Source organism: Gracilinanus agilis, chromosome 1, assembly GCF_016433145.1.
Source record: "Gracilinanus agilis isolate LMUSP501 chromosome 1, AgileGrace, whole genome shotgun sequence".
NCBI lineage: Eukaryota > Metazoa > Chordata > Mammalia > Didelphimorphia > Didelphidae > Gracilinanus > Gracilinanus agilis.
Window position 1 is genome coordinate 657886871 of NC_058130.1, and position 21942 is coordinate 657908812.

Genomic DNA, 21942 nt, shown 5'->3' on the forward strand with positions numbered 1-21942 from the left:
TATATATATATATATATGTGTGTGTGTGTGTGTATGTATATATGGTAGTAATTAGATTTATATGTCATTCTAAGGCTTTTAAAGCACTTCAGAAATATAATCTCATTTTATCCTTAAAAGAACCCTGGTAGAGGGGCAGCTGGGTAGCTCAGTGGAGTGAGAGTCAGGCCTAGAGACAGGAGGTCCTAGGTTCAAACCCGGCCTCAGCCACTTCCCAGCTGTGTGACCCTGGGCAAGTCACTTGACCCCCATTGCCCACCCTTACCAATCTTCCACCTATGAGACAATACACCGAAGTACAAGGGTTTAAAAAAAAAAAAAAAAGAAAGAACCCTGGGAGTCTGGTGTGATTATAATCCTTATTTTTTTTAACAGATACAGAAACTTAGTAGGAAGAAGTTGAGTAACTTACCCAAGAACACACAGTTAAGTAAGTATCTCAAGCCAAATTAGAAATAAAATTTTCCCAATTATAGGTCAAATGCTTTATCCATTTTGGCACTTAACTGCCTCAATATTCAAGTACAAAATGTTTGAAAAGATCAAGAAAGTTGAAGACTGAGTAAGTAGCATCATACTTAGAAGTTGAAAAGTCTTTGTTTTCTTTAAAAAGGCAACTTCAATTGAGTAAGGAGTCAAGGATAAGTTAGAAACAGAGAAAGTGGATAGCTAAAAGAACAACAACAATTTCCAATGAAATAGGGACATTCAGGATTGGATGTGTCTTGGGGGAAAGATAATGTAATGAAAATCTATCCTTTAAGCTTATTCTCATGTATTTATTCTCATATACACATATACACACAAATGAAGTATGTTTGAATATATATGATGATGGTGGGGGAGGGTGTATTCATTCACTAGATTATAATCCAAGATTATAGTAACAGATTCTATGGTAAACCAGGGAATAAGGTATGAGCATTCTGAGGAGAAGTAATGGAAATTTTCTTGAGCAGCTACTTTGAGTTTCTTGGTTAAGTTAGATAATATACTCTTTCCTGAAGGGCCCACATATCCATTTTGATAAGTACTATATGTTTATGGAGATGTCTAAGTGGAGAAGTATTGGGTGATGCAACTATATTGCTTACAAATTTGCTGGGGATGTGACTTGCTTTCCACAGCCTTATTTCTTGATTTATCCACTTTTTGGGTTCAAACTGTCACCCCAGTAATAGTATAATATGGACTTCTATGAGATTACAACCACTAATTTGAAGACCTTTCAGCTTGACAACGAAAATCAGAAAGTCTTTAGATAATTGGTATTGAGAAGGTCCCATTTAGGAGAACTTGTTTCATTTTGGGGACATTTCTATTTTGGGGAATTTTTCCCTGACATCAAAACTAAATATTGCTTTTGTAAATTTCTACCTATTGACATCAATCTGCACATCAATTATCATGTATTAGACACTCTGGAACCAAATAAAAGCAATGTGATCCTTAGAAAAGCTTACCTTCAGTCTTAGAAGCAAAACTATGTGTTGGTTCCAAAGTAGAACAGTGATAAAGGCTAGGCAATTGGGGATTTAGTGAATTATCCAGAGTCACACAGCTAGGAAGTGTCTCAAGTTGAATTTGAACCCAGGACTTCCCACTTCTAGACCTGGCTCTCAATCCACAGAGACATTAGGAACAGAGTTTCTAATACTTGAAGACAGTAATGAAACTGTTCGTCTTTAGTCTTCTCTTGTCACTAAATATCCTTAATTACTTCAAACAATTTTCATGTGGCATGGGCTTTAGGCCCTCATTTGTATGCTTTTCAATGCAATTAAAAAAATATAATAACTCTATATATAGAAGTAATAGAGAAGGAAAGAAGAAGAAATTACATATTTGTCCTCTGTAGAGAGATACAGTGAAAAAATAATCTAGAAGAAGCAAAGATGGAAATCCCAAAATAATATCTGAGATTTAAAATGTGGATTATAGGAAAAAAAGAAAACCACCAAGTTTGCAGCTATGTTAGAGCAATCTATCAACAAAATCACTAAATGGTAAAGGAGAAATAAGCTGTTAAGCCCCTTCATGCTCCTTAAAATGACACCAAAGTATGAAATTCTGTATCCATATAAAGATGAAACACATTCCTAGCTCTCCTTCATATCTTACATATTTTGCTTAATAAAAATTGATGCAGCAAAACACTTATCTTTCTTGTAAAATTTCATGCTGAATATGTGGTTTCTAATAGGAAAGAATAAATTGAACATCAGATATTTAATTATGTATGCCTTGCCACAGAATGCTTTAACTTAGGCCTTAAGAAACCAATATTACCTTTGTTAGAGTAAACAGATTGTGGAGCATGGCAAGAGTATCCCAAGATAGACAGATTTTACAATAATGAGTATTATTGCTTTTATATTAGATCTTTGCTCTGGTCCCTCTTCTCCCTTTATACTAAGCTCAAAATAGAAGCATTATGGATATTTTAAACTCAACATGTTGAAAATTGAATTCATTATTTTTCCCCCTAAATTCTCCTGCCCTCCTAGCTACCCTTTTACTGTTGAGGGCATCATCATTCTATAAGTCACTCAAGCCTTATAACCTAAATTTCATTGGCAAGTACTCACTGGCTCTCACCTGTAATATCCAATCTGATAGGAAGGCAACCTGTAGATTTTACCTTTGCATCATCTCTCAAATATGTCCTTTTCCCTCTACTGATATTGCCACCATACCATTAGAGACACTCAGTACCTAATACTTGGACTATTGCAATATCCAATTAATGAATCTAACTTTAATCCATTCTTCATTAAGCCACGAAAGTGAATTTCCTAAACCACAGTCACCCCTCTGCCTCACTGCCTACACACATGCGCACACACACACACACGCGCACACACACACACACACACACACACACACACACACACACACACTCAGTTATTTCCAGTGGCTTCCTCTCATCTCCAGGATTGAATAGTAAATTTTCTCTTGGATATTCAAAGCCCTTCAAAACTTACTCCCCCACTTTCCAATCTTTTTATACCTTACTCTTAACTTACTCTTCTGTCCAGTGAGTGGCCTCCATGTTCCACAAATGAGACATTTATACCTCATGAATCTTAGCATTTTCTCTGGCTTTCACACATGGCTAGAATGAGCTCAATCCTATCTTAACCATTTTCATTCTTTCAAGTTCTGACTAGGCTTCTTTATTCTACAAGAATCCTTTCCTAACCTTTCCAAATTCTAGTACCTTTTTGCTTTTAATTATTTCCTATTTATTCTGTATATAGCTTGTTTGTATATATTTGTTTACTTATTACCTCCCTGTACTACATTATGACCTCCTACAGAGCATGGTGTATCTTTTCCCTCTTTTTCTATCCTCATTGCTTAGCAGAATGTTTAATAAATCTTTATTGGTTTTATGTGTATTATCTATTATTTAGATATTGTCAGAAAGCATACTCTAACATGAATCCAAATTTAGTCTTTGTCTCTCCACTTCTCTTTCCTTCTTTTCCTTATTGCTCATACATAGTGCACCCTCAAATACATGATACTTAAATGGATCCCTTTCATTAAAATGTTTATTCCTTCCAATGAAGAAGATAATAATTCATCAATTTCTTCCCAACATGTGCAATTTTATCCATGTTTTCCCATAAATTCACCATGATTAGTCCATTCTATACTTAAGGAGAAGCAAAGGATTAAAGTGACCTTTCCTTGAATTTTTGACAACTTGAAGATACCAATGGGAAAAAAAATCAACTATCCATTTGTTAACCTTTGCTCTCACCAAGATCTTCTTAATTCATACATTTCTCTGATGTAATCATTTGACTAATATTTATTATTATTATTATTCCTATTGACTCCCAGAGGAGCATAGGGCTGCAACCATCTCATGCCAACGGACTCTATTCTGGGCAACTTCCCCCAACTGGGCATCTCACGCCAACGGACTCTGTTCTGGGCAACTTCCACCAACTGGGCATATCTTTGCCAGGTCTGTTTTGGCCTTCCGACTTTTCTCCTCCCTGGTGGGTTCCATATTTTTTTTCATAGCGTCCTGACTGATGGGATACTGAATTGTTCTTTCCCAGAGTCTGGTATTAGAGATCCTTTCAGGCCATCTGATGTTCAAGATTTGATGTAGGCCTGGAGTTTGTTGGCTTTTGCCAGCACGCATCGTGGACTTTGTTGGAGAGCAATCTTCCAGGCTAGGAGATCGTTGGTTTTGTTGGTTTAATGAGGTTGCAGTTTCTATAGCAAGTGAGATTTTTACGGGGTGAGGTTGCTAGCCTCACACCCAACCCTCCTCCTTTTTCAGCCGGGCTTGGGACCGTCCTTGGCGGAGTTCATTTGACTAATACTCCTTACTAATTTCTTACTTATACCATGGCATTCCTCTCATTTACCTCCCCTAAACATCAGTTAATAGTGATATACATTTGGGTGTATCTCAATTTCTTTTCTTTTTTCCAGAGAAAGCAGAACACTATCACTTGAAGCTCCATCAAAACATCAGAGAAATATTGGAGTAACATATAACACAAATAATAGAATTAACTTAAAAGTTATTAAGCCCTGTCTAAGAGCCAAGCATTAGGTATATTAATACAAAAATCAAGATTTCCTGGTCCCAACAATGTTACGTTCTTTAAAAATATATATTTATCTATTCTTTATATTTTATTTATTCCAGATTACATGTCAATAACATTTTAATCCTTGTTTTCTGACATTTTACAATCCATATTCTCTTTCTCTTATCCACCCATATCCCCATCCCAATGGACAGGTAATATGAATTAGGTTGTAAATGTATTATCATACAACACATATTTCCATGTTGGTTATGTTGTGAAACAAGACACATATAGCTTAAACTAGAGAAAATTCATGGAGAAAATAAAGTGAAAAATGATATGCTTCAATTTGCATTCAGACTATCTGTTCCTTCAATGATTGTGGATGTCCTTTATCATCATGAGTCTTAGAATTGTTCTGGATTCTTGCTTTGTTGAAAATAGTTAAGTCATTCATGATTGATCATCATCCACTATTGTTACTGTATAAAGTGTTCTTTTGGTTCTGTTCATTTCACTTTGCTGATCACTTCACATATGTTTTTCCAGGAATTTTTTTGCATGTATGTGATCATCGTGTTCACCATTTCTTATGGTACAATAATATTCTACTACAAGTATATACCACAACTTCTTCAGCCATTCTTCAACTGATGGATATCTCTTCAATGTCTAGTTCTTTGCAAAAACAAAAAGAGCTGCTAAAATATTTTTGTACTTTTGTATTTTTTCTCCTATCTTTAATCTCATTTGGATTCAAACTTAGTAGTAATATTGTTGGGTCAAAGAGTATGTATAGATTTATGACTCTTTGTCCATGGTTCCAGATTGCTTTCCAGAATAGTTGTATTCATTTTTAGCTCCACCAAATTTCACTTTTCCAATACATCATTTTCTATTTTTGTCATGTTAGTCTGATGAGTATGAGGCAGTATCTCAGAGTTGTTTTAATTTGGATTTCTTCAATCAATATTAATTTGGAGATTTTTTTCATATAAATAAATATAGTTTTAATTTCCTTATCTGAGAATTGTCTATTCGTATAACCTTCATCCCTTTGTCAACTGAGGGAGATTTCATTCTCATAAGAGAAAAGTAGTAGTTAAGGTGGTGTATTTTAGTTTGGGAAGTCATGGGAATGATGAATAGTTCCATGAACTGATTGAAATATTTTTTCCTTAAAATAGAAGTGATTATTTGAAAACTTTTTTCCAGAAGTACAGGTTAAAACCATAGGAGAAGGGAGCAAACAGAAAAAAGAAAAGATACATATATAAAACGTCATAAAATCAGTAGAAAAATAAATGGTTCCTCCTTTGACATGAATAACAAACTGATTTCTTTGGTTGCTTGCTAAAACACTTTATATTCTTTGGCACTGAAGAGACAACAATATTTATATTAAGGCACTGACATAAAATGTTCAAAAACTATAACTGCTTTTTTGACATGATTAAAGGTTGATAACTATGATAGTTACTCCTTCTCCTGTCACTATGATAACATTAAAATGGTTTCTCTAACTCTAACAAAGTGGGCTCACAGCTTAGTACTTTCACCTACTTCTCTATCTTTATTTTGTTCTTCAAAGCCTGATGCCAACAAAAGCATTACAAAAATGATTTACTGTGGTTTTACAGCACAACTGAAAATATATAAAGACATGAAAAAGGAAATACTTTGTGTTCAGAATTTAATACTTATCAGTAGATCTACTCAATAAAATGAGTGGGGATTCAAATATGGATCCTCCAAAAAAAAATACAACAATCTGTCAGACAACCTGAAATAATAAAAGCTTAAATTTTCAAGGAAACAAAAGGCTTTTTTCTTCAAATCTTTCATTTTATTATTTTAGTAAAAGGAATTCTAGAAGGGCTATGAGTTTCAAAATTATAACACTACTTAAGTGACAAGACCAGGATTAGAACATAGGCCTTCTGACTCATTTCAATGTACTATTGGTTAACATACAGTACTTGTCAAAATATTTCAATTTCTACATATATTTAGGAGAACTTATTGAACATCAGTATGAGATGAAATGGCATGATGTTAATATAATTAATGGTTATCACTAGAAAATAGTAGAATATTGAGTATTATATTCATTAGAAAACACAGACATATTTAATATTTTTCAAATTTGACATTGAGCTATAATGGAAATTTTGAAGAAATTTGAATACTTAATGGAGACATATTTTAGCAATATGAAATAGTAAGGTAAAATAGAATTATTAAGAGAATTGCCTCAAAGTTTGGCTTTTACTTATGTAATTATTTTTTGTCAATAATCCTCTGGTAACAGATGAATGACTCTTCACTATATCCTGAATAGATATTTGAAGAATAAAAGAACAATGACATAAGCAAGAACTTGTAACTATTTAAACAACTATTCCAAAAACAAATTGTTGTTAGTACATCTACCTTAAAAATTGAATTCATAATTCATAACTGTTTGTATCACACCCTATACCATAAAGAGGCACATTTAACACTTATATATGCTCATCATTCTAGCAAAGGCAGATATTCTTGTTTTGTTTTAAGGAAATAAAACACTTTTCTCAAAAATTTGTAATTTTTTTCTCCTTTATGTTGTCCAGAGTACTCTAAGTCCTATCCTAATACCTAGTTATGATCTTGAATGAGCCCTTACTTCTCAGGTCCTATGTCAGAAAAATCTAAGCTTTGGAATCTACCATGATGTTTCAGAAATGTCTCTTGAAGTATATAACCTTTGTGTACAGTATACCAAATTAACAAAATTCAATTCAATAAAACTGTCTACAAGGTGATTTTAATAATCAAAAAGCTGTCCAAAAGTGGAATGGTGAGTTCTCTTTCCTTGGAAATCTTCAATCAGAGACTAGTTGATCAATGATTGGGGATGTTATAATGAAAATTCCTTCATAAAGTATTGGACCAGATAATCTCTGAGTTTCCTTCTAACTCAAATTCTGTGAGGATTTTTTAAGAGAATTCTTGAAGAACTTCTGCTAATTCATGAAGGCACTACAATCTGTGCCTCTGTTCACTGAAATGAAATTGCCTACATTATGAAGAATATTGAAATACTAAATAGTCGGCTTTGCATGCATTTACTTTTTGTCATTATTCCTCCCTTCATATATGTAATTCATCTTGAGGAAAAGACTAAGCAAGATACATTTTATTTATTAATTGGAATATGATCTGGATCATAGTAACATGTGATCAATGGAAAGACATTTTAGAATTTATAACATTCGTTATTAATTAAATAAAAGCTCAGGTAATTACATCAGTCTATTACAAAAGTTTTGAGTAATTAGTAGTAAGCAGTAATATTTTTCTTATGAGTTTTTGTTACCATTTGTTTGTTTCCTAGATTTACACATTGTGACTCCTGGTCTCTACTCCCTATTCTCACTCCATGTATTTTTTTTTATTAGTTCTGTCCATGCATTTATAACAAATGATTTAATTTCATCACCACTTTTGGGGGACTTGACATTTTAAAAATTGCCTGACTTTAAACAAATTCAGATATAATAATTTACTAACAAACTTCATTTTGTTCATTTTTTATTTTTTTATTTTTAAAAATTTTTTACTTATTTTGAATAAATTGTTATATGCTTCATGTTCTTTCCCTCTCCCCCAGACCCTCTTAACCCTCCTTAGGCAATACACAATTCCATTGGGTTTTACATGTATCATTGATCAAGACCTAATTCCATATTATTGATAGTTGGACTAGAGTTATCGTGTAGTGTCTACATCCCCAATAATATCCCCATCAGCCCATGTGTTCAAGCAGACCAACTTCATTTTGAGCAGCAATGGGCTTGGTTAAATTTCATTTAACCAAAATTTTCAAAGTTCCTACTATAGACAAGCTACCTTTGAGAAAGTACACTGATAAAAGATATTATAGAATACATGATTTGGAGAATGAATTCTGGGATGTAGTTGTTTGTTAAATTCTCTCTTGTATTCATAGTAAGCTTTTGGAAACAACAGTATCTCCTCTCTGTGTTTGCTATATGGGGTTTCTATCTGAGAAACAGGCACTTAATCCACAACTACTGTGAATTTTTATGTTACTGAAAGTCACTCAGTTGGCATTTCATAAGATGTATTTCCATAAGTAAATAGATATCCTATATATTTTCCTACATTTTAATGTTTCTCATTGCACCATAGAGACTACTTAAGGCAATACATATCTATAGCTAGATTTAATTTTTCATAGGCTTATTGAGATCATTGCTTTTTTAAAATATGTATTAGATTTCAACTTGATGCTTTTTTCACAATAAAAAGTTATCTTTTTTAGCATTAGCATTTAACATTATGTTCATGTATATATAACACTAACTTACATAATTGCCATGGCATGATGGAAAAAAAATTAGAAAAATGGCCATAACACAAGAAACCTAGGGAAATAAATTATATGCAAATATATTTTACCCCAGTACAAATAGAAAAATCATCTTTTGAAAAATAGTATTAAAATCAGCATTAAATATTGTACAAAATCATTTTGTACTAAATGTAATTATCTAAAAACGAGACAAGACAACATAAAGAACCTTAATCCTTATGCTGCCAAGATTCGTTTCTTTTTGGCTTTTTCATTTGAAGATAGCTTCTAAAAGATAGGTATTGCCACAATATTCTTGGCATACTCAAGATGTCAAGAGAATAAGGACTATCTCTCATTCTGCCAATTTGGCTCAGTATAGCATGACTTTTTTCAGCCTCCACTTTATAGAGATATATCTTTCCAATATGAATTGTAATACTGTTAAAAGGCTTGCTGAATTTCCTGAATATGATAATTGAAAAGTATCACTATTTCAAAATATGTTTTCTATTTGAAACAGTAGAATTATTGAACAGTGTTCTTTCATGGCACTAAATAAAATAGATAAAAATAGACCATTTCCAATATAACATAAAGGCCCATACAGGGAATTCATTTAATTCTTTTGCATAGATTCAACCAAACATACTATATGATTGTATCTAAGGAAAACAAATTTCAGAATAGCCAAATTCAGAATTACTAATTACCAGATTGGAGAAAGATGATGAGATTTTGGCCACAGAAACTCTAGAAGGCCACACAAACATCATTGAGTGGTCACAATCTGCATTAGTGGAAGGAACATTTGAACCAATCAACTCATAAAATCAAACATTCAGAATTAGAGAGAATCTTAGAGGGTAAGAAGAGTGTTCAGTAAGAAGAAAACTTCTATTTACACTAAATATTCATAATAGCACTTTTTGTAACATCAGAGAAAATGAGCACATGCCAATTTATTGGAAAATGGCTAAATAAATCATGCTGCATAAATAAAATGGAATATGAATGTACCTTATGAAGAAATTATATATATGAAAAATGTAGAAAACATATGTAGATTCTTGGAAACTCCGGTAGAGTTTCACTACTAAGTAAAACTTAGTAGAGCTAAAAAATAATGTACACAATGACAAAAAACAAACTGTAAAACAATTAAAAGTGAACATTGCAAAATTTTAAATAATAAGAATGGTTTCAAAAACAAATATGAAAACACTTTCAACCTATATTTTTGTAAAGGTGAGAGTCCAAATATTTTGGCATATTTTATATTTTGATATATTTATCAGTTTTATTTATTTTCCCTTTTCCTCTAAAATATTGTTTTTGAATTGAAGTGGCTCTTTGAGAGAGAGATGGAGAGTTATACTTAGGGAAATTTTAGTGATTTAAAAAACAAAATATAACAATAAAGTATATTTTAGAAAATCTTAATTCCTATTATTATGAGGAAGATTATTAAGTAATCATTTAGGAGACCTAACAGGAAGGGCTGAAGAATTCCACATGGAATGGGGAAGCAGGAAGTGGCTTTGCTTTCTGGGAAGGACTCCATGGTGGCTGGGACAAGCTGTAACTGACCCTGGGAGACCTCAGAGCTAGTGGAGCTGTACCCTGATTCCCTGGGATCTTGGAGAGTGGTGAAGGTTGAAAGCAGAGGACAACAATTCTGCAAGACAGCACTGAGTAGGGAAGTGGCCTGCGATCTGGTGGACAGCTTGCAGTCTTCCTCTCCCTACTGAGCTACTGTGGAACATCAGTTCTGGAGGAGTTGGCTCCTGGCATCCTGATAACATCTCTGGAGGATTCCCACTCCTGTCCTGCTATTCTCTGGGCCCTGCCTGGCTTAGGTCTTAGAGTAGTTAAGTCCCTCCCCTGACCTTGTAGTTTGCCCTTAGTCTGAAAGTGTAGAAACCCTTGTTCCCATCCTTTACCATAGTTTTTAATTAAAATTGTTATAAACTCTTTCCTTTTGCCTGCTAGTCTCCATAGGCCCCTTGCCTAGAAGGTGCAGTGACAGTTAGGGCCCAACTTCCACTTCTGTTAACAGATAACTCCTTAGCAGTTAAGCCCAATCTCCCTACCTTGTTTGGTCCTGCCTTCTGTCATTCCTGTCTCCCTCACACCCACTGAGCCCACAAAATAATATTTAAGGCAACAACCCTGGTATTCCCCATTATACTACTTATTTATTCCTCTTAGAAAGAGAATTCCTTTCCCTCTATAAAACCTTCCCCTTCTCTGCTTGTGCTCTTTAGTAGTTTGCCCCATAAACATTGATTAGCCATTATCTTTTTCATGTTTAATTTCTCATTTGTTTTTTCTTTCAGTAAATAGGAAAGCATAGATACATGAGATAGTGGATCAGATCTAAGGAACAAAGAGAAAGGCAGTTTGAATCTCAGAGTGAAGGATCAAGGATAACATCTCATGAGTCTAGAAAGATAACTCAGAGTCAGTTTCCATAGAGTTTTAAAAGATGAACATGGGAATGGATGCCTTATCCTAGAAGAAATATAAAGCCCCTGGATTTTGTTAGGTAGGAGATTCACATGGTCAGATTGGAGCTAGAGGAAAACACATTGGAGACAGTATATGTAGGATGGGATGTATTGGGGAAACACTTGAGGAATGGAGATGAATTAGGAATGGAATGAAATCATTTAACAGAGAAGTGATGAGATCTTGAAATAAAGTAGACATTTTTTTAAGTGGAGAGATGGGATTGAATATAAAACCTTGACAACATGAAAACAAAATTTGGCAACTGATTGGACAAATGGGTTTAGGAAGTGTATTCTTAAGTGTGAAGTTATTAACCTGATAAACTGAAAGAATAGCATTCTCTTTAAAAGAGGCATGGTTAGAAAATGAGAGAATTTGGAGGAAAGATATTGTTTAGTTTTAGATTTGTTGACTTTAAGATGATTCCTAGACATCCAGTTTGAAATCTTTAGTAGGCAATTGGTGATGATGGATTAAAGTTCAGGGGGAAAAACAACTGGATACATATCTCTGGGAGTCAGCTTCAGTTAATGAGAGAGAAGGTAGAAGGAGAAGATAACTAATACAGGTCAAATCTTCAAATGCTTGGAGCAGACATTTCCCCTAACACTCTTGGCTTTCATATTCATCAGTTACCCTCAACCTCATCTAGCTCTTCTACAAAATTGGGAATATGAGGTATTCAGGGAGGACTAGCAATCCCTCTGGTGTGAGGGATTTTGAGCTTTTTTCAAGTATACTGATTGACTTTTCGTTTCTACCTCTCATCCAAAAAGCTATTCCAAATCTCTTCCCTCTTCAAACTTCTCCCATTTCCCTCCACTTGTCAAGCTAAGTACATTGTCTCTTAAAAAAATTAGGTCATTTTCTGTGAACCTCTTATTCACTAGTGTTCAATGTTAGAATCTCTCGATAACATCTTTCACGTTGCTTTTTCCCCTAGTTTCTGAAAGAGGCAAACTTTTCCTTGCCAAAGGACACTACTATAAAATTCCACATTATACTAATCCCTCCCATCTTCTCCAATAGATCATAAACTGAAGCATCTCCCCTCTCTCCAAAATCTTCAGTGTCTCTATGTTACCTTCAAATATATGCAAGTGTCATTCATTCAAAAATAAAAATTTTATTAACATGCCATCAATACATATACATATATATATTCATAAATTTTTCCTTTACCTCCTAATCAAACTTTTCAAAAAATGTGTATGCTCACTCTCTCAATTTTCTCTCCTCTATCTTCTCACCATTTGTAATCTTCTAGATTCCCTATTCAATTGAAATTACTTTCTCCAAGGCTATTGATGATTTCATATTTATCTGATGTGATGGTATTTCCCTAGTCCTAATCCTTTTCAACCTATGTGCGGCATTCAAAATCCTGTGTACCCTCTTTTTCTAAACTATAATTTTCCTATTTTGTTGATTAACACAAAACCTTTGACTCATTTCACACTCAAGGCTTATTAGCATTCATCATATACATATATATATATATATATATAATAGAGTTAAATATAATGAGAACACAATAGCATTTCATATCTACATGGAAAATTATTCTCTATCCAAAATGTTATAAACATAATAATGTCAAGAAAACTTGATATAAAACTTTTTTATGCAAGACAGTTTAAGGTCATCTCACTTCTCCCTAAAATTAAATTTATCAACTTGAATAAATATGACTATCACTTAAAAACTAAAGAATCAAACCAACATGTCTTATAAAGCATTTGTTATGGATAATAGCACCTCTGAGGATTATTATCTCAGGTAGTTAGTTAGCTAGGATTTTCTAGACAGCCAGAGTAGCAGTAGGTAGCCAGAAGACCAGAAGACAACCCTTTGAAGGGTTCTTAGAAAGGGGGTTAGTTTAGTTAGAAACCCTGAGATCAGGGAATCCAATTCCCTAATTCTCCCTTAAAGTTTACCTTGGTTAAAATAAACCTTGAACTATATTGTAATCTGTCTAAGAGTTTGAGAAGCACGCTGAGCCCTGTGGAGGCCTGTCTGGGCCTCCTCACTGTGGGATACCCTCAATAGGACCTCTGGGTGGGGCATTGAGTCCTAAATTATCTTAGTCTCCTCCTCTTTGATCTTGTGGTTGTCAACTGAGCCAAAGTTAAATTCTCTACCATGTCACATGTTCATAAACTATCTCCCATCACCCATTCCTTGATTCTCCAATAAAAGATTGGGGACACATGTAGCTCTCTCTCTTTTCCACCATTTGAGGAGCACACATGCTGGGGCCCAGGTTGTTGAATCCTTAATCTCTGAGTCTTTATTTCTTTATTCTCTTCCCTCACTATCAAATCCATTCACCCATTTTCCCCCAGTTTCCAACTTCCCTTCTCTGGTGTTCCTCAATAAATATATTAATTTGTGGCTGCTGGCAGCTACAGATGGATACATCAAAACAAATGGGAGGAGAGATGACTCCTACACAGTTAGGGCTTTAATAACTTAGACTGTTATTTGTCCTTCATTTTGAAGAGGACCCTTCTGCTGAGACAGTTTTACCAGGATGTGCCATAGGTGACAGTTGGATGAAAGGTGGACACCAAAAGCATATAAGCAACTGGGCAAGTGCTTGGAAAGTCTTCATACCAAAGTTTCTAGTCCTCCTTGAACATCTCACACACCCCAAAGGTAATGTGAAGTAAAGAAAAAGTGAAACAATTAATCTTCAAAGTTTACATTATGGCTACCAAAATATTTTAGAAGTTGTACAAAAAGCTCATTTACCTTGGAGTAAACTAACCCCACATAAGTATCTGGGGACCAACTACTTCCATTCCTTGGGATTAGTCAGCCATCTAACACAGTTTAATATGCATAATAAATGTATCATTTTATTACTTGTGATTCTTCCTTGGAAATAAGGTATTTTTTAAAATGGAGGCAAGGTCCCTTAGGGACCGCATTACCTGTCAATACATTAGTATGACATACTAATAGTGCAGTTCATTCATCTATCCATCCTGGTCCTTTATGGGAGATTACTCTTATGACTATGGTCAAGTAGCTTTCACTTGTTTAATAATGTATTCTACAAACTAATTATATCTACTCATTTTAAATATTTATCCTACTTTCTTGCAATGCTTGTGTCATCTAGAAATTTTTGGTAGGAGTAAACTGTTTACACCCTACATGACAAATATATATATATGGAAATATACTAAATCCAAATTAACAATAATTGAATTATATTTTAAGTACTCAAAAGTCATAAAAAACAACTAAATAAGTTGTAAGGAATTACCTGGGAGAGAGGAAAACTCCTGAGTAAAATAAATTCAACTTAATTCTATATTTGAAAAAATAATTTAAAGCTTTTATCATACAAAGTATCATGAAAAATGATAAAGAAAATACTCCTGGGGGCAGCTGGGTAGCTCAGTGGATTGAGAGTCAGGCCTAGAGACTGGAGGTCCTAGGTTCAAAGCCGGCTTCAGACACTTCCCAGCTGTGTGACCCTGAGCAAGTCACTTGACCCCTATTGCCCACCCTTACCACTCTTCCACCTATGAGCCAATACACAGAAGTTAAGGGTTTAAAAATAAAGAAAATACTCCTGTTTGAGACAAATATAGTCCTACTGCCTAAACTAGAAAAGATACTGCAAAAAAAAAGATAGAACAAAATGATGAATGATTGAGAATTCAAACATTTAAAATAAAATCCTTGGAAAAATGATACATTATATTAAAAATTATTACTTTAAAGCAGGAATACAAGTATGTTTTAACATTTGGAAAGTCATTAACATCATATATACATATCTATATTTAAAACCACTCCAGTTCACTTGATAATAATCTATAGATATAGAAAAAACTTTCAGCATTGTATAATACTCATTTATGTTAAAAGTAATATTTTTAAAATCCCTACAAAGAAGAATGAAGGTTTAACAGTATCAGATCTTTAACTATATATAAAGGAATAATCATCAAAACAATCTGGTAATGGTTAAGAAATAGAGTAGTGGAATCAATGAAATAGATTAGGTAATCAACACAGAGCAACTAATGACCACAGCAATGTAGTAACTGATAAATCCAAAGATTCAAGTTTTGAGGGAAAAGAATCCACTATTTGACAAAATCTTCCTGGGAAAACTAGGAAACAGCATGGCAGAAACCATGCAGACACAGATCAACATCTCATTCCTCATGCCAGGATAAAGTCAAGATGGATACTTGATTTAGAAATAAAGAATGACACAATAAACAAATTAGGGCAACATGGAAGAATTTACCTATTAGATTTATGGATAGGGGAAGAATTTATGACCAAACAAAAGGTAGAGAATGTTATGAAAAAAAGAAGTAGATAATTTTGATTACATTAAATTAAAAATATTTTGTACAAACAAAGCCAATATAAGCAAAATTAGAAAGGTAACTCCAAATCTGGGGGTAAAAGTACAGCAAGTGTCTTTGACAAACCCTAATTTCTCAAATATATAGAGAACTGAGTCAAATTCATAAGAACACAAAGCATTCCCCAATTGAAAAATATCAAAGATTATACACAGGCAGTTCTCAGAGAAAGAAATTTAAACTATCTATAGTCATATAAAAAAATTACCCAAATCACTACTGAATGGAGAAATGCAAATTAAAACAACTCCGAGATATCAACTTTCTCCTATCAGACAGGCTAATGTAACCAAAAGAGGAAAATGAAAAATGTTGGAGGGTGTGAGGGAAAATTGGGACACTAATGCACTACTGGTGGAACTATCAACTGATATAACCATACTGGAGAACAATATGGGACCACACTTAAAGGGCCATAAAAACTATGCATACTCTCTGCTCCAGTAATATCATTACTGGGTCTGTATACCAAAAAGATCAGAGATTAGGGGAAAGGACCTACCTCTACCAAAATATTTTAGAAGCTATTTTTGTAGTGTCAAAGAATTGGAAACAAAGGGGTTGTCTATCACTTGGGGAATGGATGAACAAGTTGTAGTATATCTTTATAAAGGAAGGCTATTGTACCATAAGAAATGACAAATAGGATGTCAGAAAAAAACTGGAAAGATTTAAATGAACTGACACAAAGTGAAATGAGCAGAATCAGGAAAAATGTATATAGTAACATAAATATTATATAATGGTCAACTGTGAAATATTAAACCATTATCTGCAGAGCTCATTTCCAAGACAACTACAAGGGATTTGTGTTGAAAATGCTGTCCATAGCCAAAGACCTGTTGGAGTCTAGGTATAAATCAAAGCTGCCATCTTCCACTTTATTTCATTCATGAGACTTTTATTGTATGTGTGATATGTGTCTTATCATGATATGAGAAATGTGGAAATATATATTACATGAAAGTACTTATATAATCTATATCAGACTAATTTATAGCCTTGGGGAGAGTGGAGGAAAGGATAGAGAGATTCTGAATCCTGAAATGTCAAAAAACAATTGCCAAAATTGTTTCTTCATGTAACTCAAAAAAGAAAAAAAAAGCCTACAAAAATGGTCATAGAAGGAGGACCTCAATTGAAAGCTAGTTAAATATTTATCCTGGAGATGTTAATAAATACATTGTCTGTAAGATATGTTAAACTAGAAATTTCTGAGAGCTCCCATAACTGTAAGATTCAATGCTGAAATTTAGGTTTCCTGAGGCTCTGTTATTTAGGTATATTTTATTTGCCCCAGTTGAATATAAACCACTTCAGGTCAGAGGCTTATCACTTATGTCTTTGTATTTCCAAATGATTAGTACAATTCCTGCACAAAGTGACAATTTGTAAATGCTTGTATGATTAATTTATATTTTATTTTGTCTCTCCTGAATACTTGCCCATTTTGTAATATTTCAGTGGTTCTCTCTAGCTCTCACTCAGTACTCCTTTTTCAGCTAATATAACTTAGACCCCTGAAAGCAAGTATATAGTTTTTCATACAGGATTTAAACTAGAGTAAGACATACACTCACACTACTATATCTTATGTATAGGGAGAGGAAAGTTCTAATCTTGGGTTTTGTAAAAGCAATTGATAGGGCCAGTCATTTCCAGAAATAATCCCTGCTTAGTTTATTGAGACCAATGACTAACACACCCAATAAATCAAATTCAAACATAATTATTCAATATTTTACTGCATGAGATATGCACTAAAGAATAAAAGAAATGAGGCACTAGAAAAAGGACAGCATATTTGGTGGTGTACATCTCTGACCAGATAGCAATGGGCAATCATTTGTGGTTCATCTGTGTGAATGACCCATATACACTTTGATAGATTTTTATTTATTTGTTTGTTTATAATAAAGGACAACACCACCTTAATATACTGGTGATGAGAGATCTTTAATTATAATCTGGGTAACAGACAGGAATAGAATGGACAGAATATAGATTTGGAGTTAGGACTACCTTAAATGTTTGCTATCTTTTTAACTCTAGACAAGAAATTTAACTGAACATCATTTTTTCCATCTCTAAAAAATGGGAATATTAATAGTACCTATCACATGGAGTTGTTTTGAATATCAAATGAAACATTATGTCTGAATATATGTTTATGTACACATATATATATATGTGATGGTCAAACAAAATTGTATGTATATAACCATAGTTAATTTTCACATGGATATGACTTAAAAAAGAATGCACATTTATTCATATGATATATACATATACTAGGACCTTAAATACTTATATAAATGTTATCTGTTATTATTATCTCGGTTTTTCATCTTTTTTTTTTAATGAATTTCAGATAGAAAGTCTTGGGATAAACTATTCTCCTACCAGGATTCTCTGATATTCAATATTCTGTAGACTATTGCATGAGACTAAAATAGTTTTTCTTCTATTTAAATAAAATTATCAGGACATACACTCTGAAGGCATCTTATCTAGTATCTCACTGATCAACTGGGATAATATGAACCTCTTGCTGTTGCTGCATTATTTTGATGTTTTTAACCTGGTTTCTGTCCTTTGAAAGGTTTTTATCCCATTTAGTTTGGGGACTATGAGTATCTGATATTGTGACACCTATTTTAAGATAACACCATTTTGTTGTAAATGATGTTTATACATGTACAAATGGATTTGTACATATTGTAAATCAACATGCTATCTGGTGAATATTATGAGTTTGATCTATGATAATACACTTTCTTTTATAGTAGATTGGTAGAGTTTTCCAATATATCTTGAGGTGAGGTTTGTATATGTGGCATGTGGATTTGTACTTTGTCAGTTCATAAGATTAAGTTACTGATTTTTAATTGTCACCAGCAGATCACATCTTGGGAAGTATTCTGTAGGTGCTAAGATTTTAATCTTCAGTAATACTTTACATAATCCCCACTATTTCCCTGAAGAATATATATCCTTAAGGATAATCCTTCTGTAGAATTCTGGTGGTGCTGATCCAGTTCCAAATTGCTCTCACAAATTGCTGTATTTCTTTTGAAAAAAAAGTTTGTTTCTTTGTTTCATTAGCAATCTCAGGTATCTTCCTCCCACTCTTGCTATAGTAGAAAAGGCACCATTTGGCAAACAGATATATAAATATGGATATAAACTATATATGTATATGTATACATATACATATATAAACTGTGCCAGGCATGTTTCTATTTATCAGGTTTTTTTTTCTTCTGGAGTTGGAGATTCACAGTCATTCTTCAAATAAACTTTCTGTTGTTAAATGTATAAAGTTCTCTTGGCTCTGCCCATGTCACTGTTCATAATTTCATATAGGTCTTTCCATTTAAAAAAAATCAACCTGCCCAACATTTCTTACCATTCACTAGTATTCCATAACAATCATATATCATAATTTGTTTAGCCATTTCCTGATTGATAGGCAACCCCTCAGTTTCTAATTCCTTGTCATCACAAAGAGAGCTAATATAAGTATTGTAGAGAAAATAGATTCTTTTCCATTTTTCCTTAAACACCTTGGAAACTAGATCAAATATTGGTATTGCTGGGTCAAAGTGTATGCAAAATTTTATAACTCTCAATATAATTCCAGATTGCTCTTCAAAATGTTGGATAGGGACACAGTTCCACCAACAATGTATTGATGTTCCCATTTTTCCACATCCTTTCTATTGTCATTTTGCACTTTTATTATTTTAGATGAACTGGTAGATGTGACATTATCTGAGTTGTTTTGCTTTGCATTTCTCTAATCACCAATGATTTAGAGAATTTTTAAAAATTGGCTTTCTTATGTATATGTTTATATAATATATGGATATTATATAGATATGGTTTCTTAATACAAAAATTGTATCTCCAAATCCTTTGAAACTGCTCTGTTTCCATGAGCAAAACTGCATTACTGAGCCATTTAAAAGATGTTTCTTTGGCAACATATTATTGTCTAAGTTCATGTGGTTGCTACACACAGAGGGTCTTCTCACTAAATTCTTGGATTTAAGAATTTGGGGTGGCTTCTTCTAGAGGTAAGTTTTGGTTACATATAAGTGTATATCTGTTTCCAGTCCTTACTATTGCTTTGGTGAAGTGAAATTTTGCTCACTCTTTAAGTATCATAACAAATTTTGATCTTTTTATTATGTGCTCTAAGAATTTCTATTAATCATTTTCTTCTTTTTTTGGCATGGAAGTGTTTATCTGTTTGTAACTATGTTAAGGTGGCGACTCTAATGTATTGTTAATATTGTATAGTGTAATATCAGGATATTTTCCCGGTTCGTTATGTTCTACTTTATAATTCTGAAGGTGTGCATTGAGTTTTGCATTTTGTAAAAGTAAATTGCTTTAATTATGTTCTTTTTACTCATTTTTGGTTCCAGGGTTCCACTATATCTCAACATTTTCAATCCTAGTCATCTCTTTCATATCATTATGTTTTATTTGTTTTGCATAGAAATCAAGATATTTAGATATATTGCTTTCATCCATTGTTTCATTAGGACTCTGGAATAAAGCTCAAACTTATTAGTCAGTATCTTTTCTTGAAGTACATGAAGAATTTTACACATATTTAGTCCAAATAATATTTTCATATCGTTAGAAAAAATATTTCATGAATTAGAGATGCTTTTTTTTCTCCTAGAGTCAAACAACTTGCTATTATCCATAACAAATGCTTTATAAGACATGTTGGTTTAATTCTTTCTTTAGTTTTTAAGTGATAGTCCTATTTAGTCAAGTTGATAAATTTAATTTTAGGGAGAAGTGAGATGACCTTAAACTCTCTTGCATAAAAAAGTTTTATATCAATTTTTCTTGACATTATTATGTTTGTGACATTTTGGATAGAGAATAATTTTCCATGTAGATATGAAATGCTCTTGTGTTCTCATTATATTTAAATCTATTATATATATATATATACATATATATATATGTATATGATGAATGCTAATAAGCCTTGAGTGTGAAATGAGTCAAAGGTTTTGTGTTAATCAACAAAATAGTATATATGTGAGAGTGCTTCTGGGCAGCTTGTTCAATAATCACTGAATAAATAAGTTGCTCTTAATACCCTTAGGGTGCTTTGGCACACAATTTTTAATCCTCAGCCAATTATTTTTATTATTGCAAGCACATATAGATTTTTAAATTATATGAGCTAGGAAAACTTTGGCCTCTATTTCGAGGACTCATGGGTGTCCTGATTCTTTAGTAATAGATATGTACTGTTTTCTGTTAATAAAAATAGGATTAGAATTACAATTCAAAGGGAATAGATGAAGTGCTTTAATAATAATTCATATGACACTACAAAAATTTAAGTCAAAATTATAGACTTTAACTGGCCTTTTGCATTCCAGTTTTGTAGAGGCTAGAGATTGTCACCTCCTTTGAACACTGTTTTATCAATTCATTATATTAATAGTGCAGATTTTACATTTTTTTCCAACTTGTGATTTTATTTTATTGTTTTTGACCTTATAGGTGACCAAAAATTATCTACATTTTTCATCTTCAGGGGTTCTTTCTTATTCCTATTTTTTTTTTTACTTTAAGCTTCTGTGGGTAAAGAATGAACTTCTTAAAAGTACATGGCTTATCATGTCACTCACTCCCCAACTAAAAAAGATCCAGTGACTACCTATTACCTGTAAGACCAAATATATAATTTTTCATTTGACATTTAAAGGTCTTCACAATTATTCTTACTTTTCTATTTTTCTTACACTTAGTCTCCTCCATATACTCTACATTCCAGCTATACAGCCCTCCTTATTCTTCTATTATGAGATTATATTTCCTGATTCCTTTTTGTACTAGCTGGAGTGCTTTCCCTTCTCTTTTCTTTCCCCTGGCTTCTGTAGTTCCCTTCCAGACTCAGCTCAAATTCTAATTCTGCAAGGACCTCTCACTCCCACCTCACAGTATAAATACTTGTCTTCTGAAATTATCTCCAATTCACTTTTTTTATATCTTATATGTGCTTAGTTATTTGCGTGTTGTCTCTCACAGTAGAATGTGTGCTCCCTGATGGCAAGAACTGTTTTGAATCTCT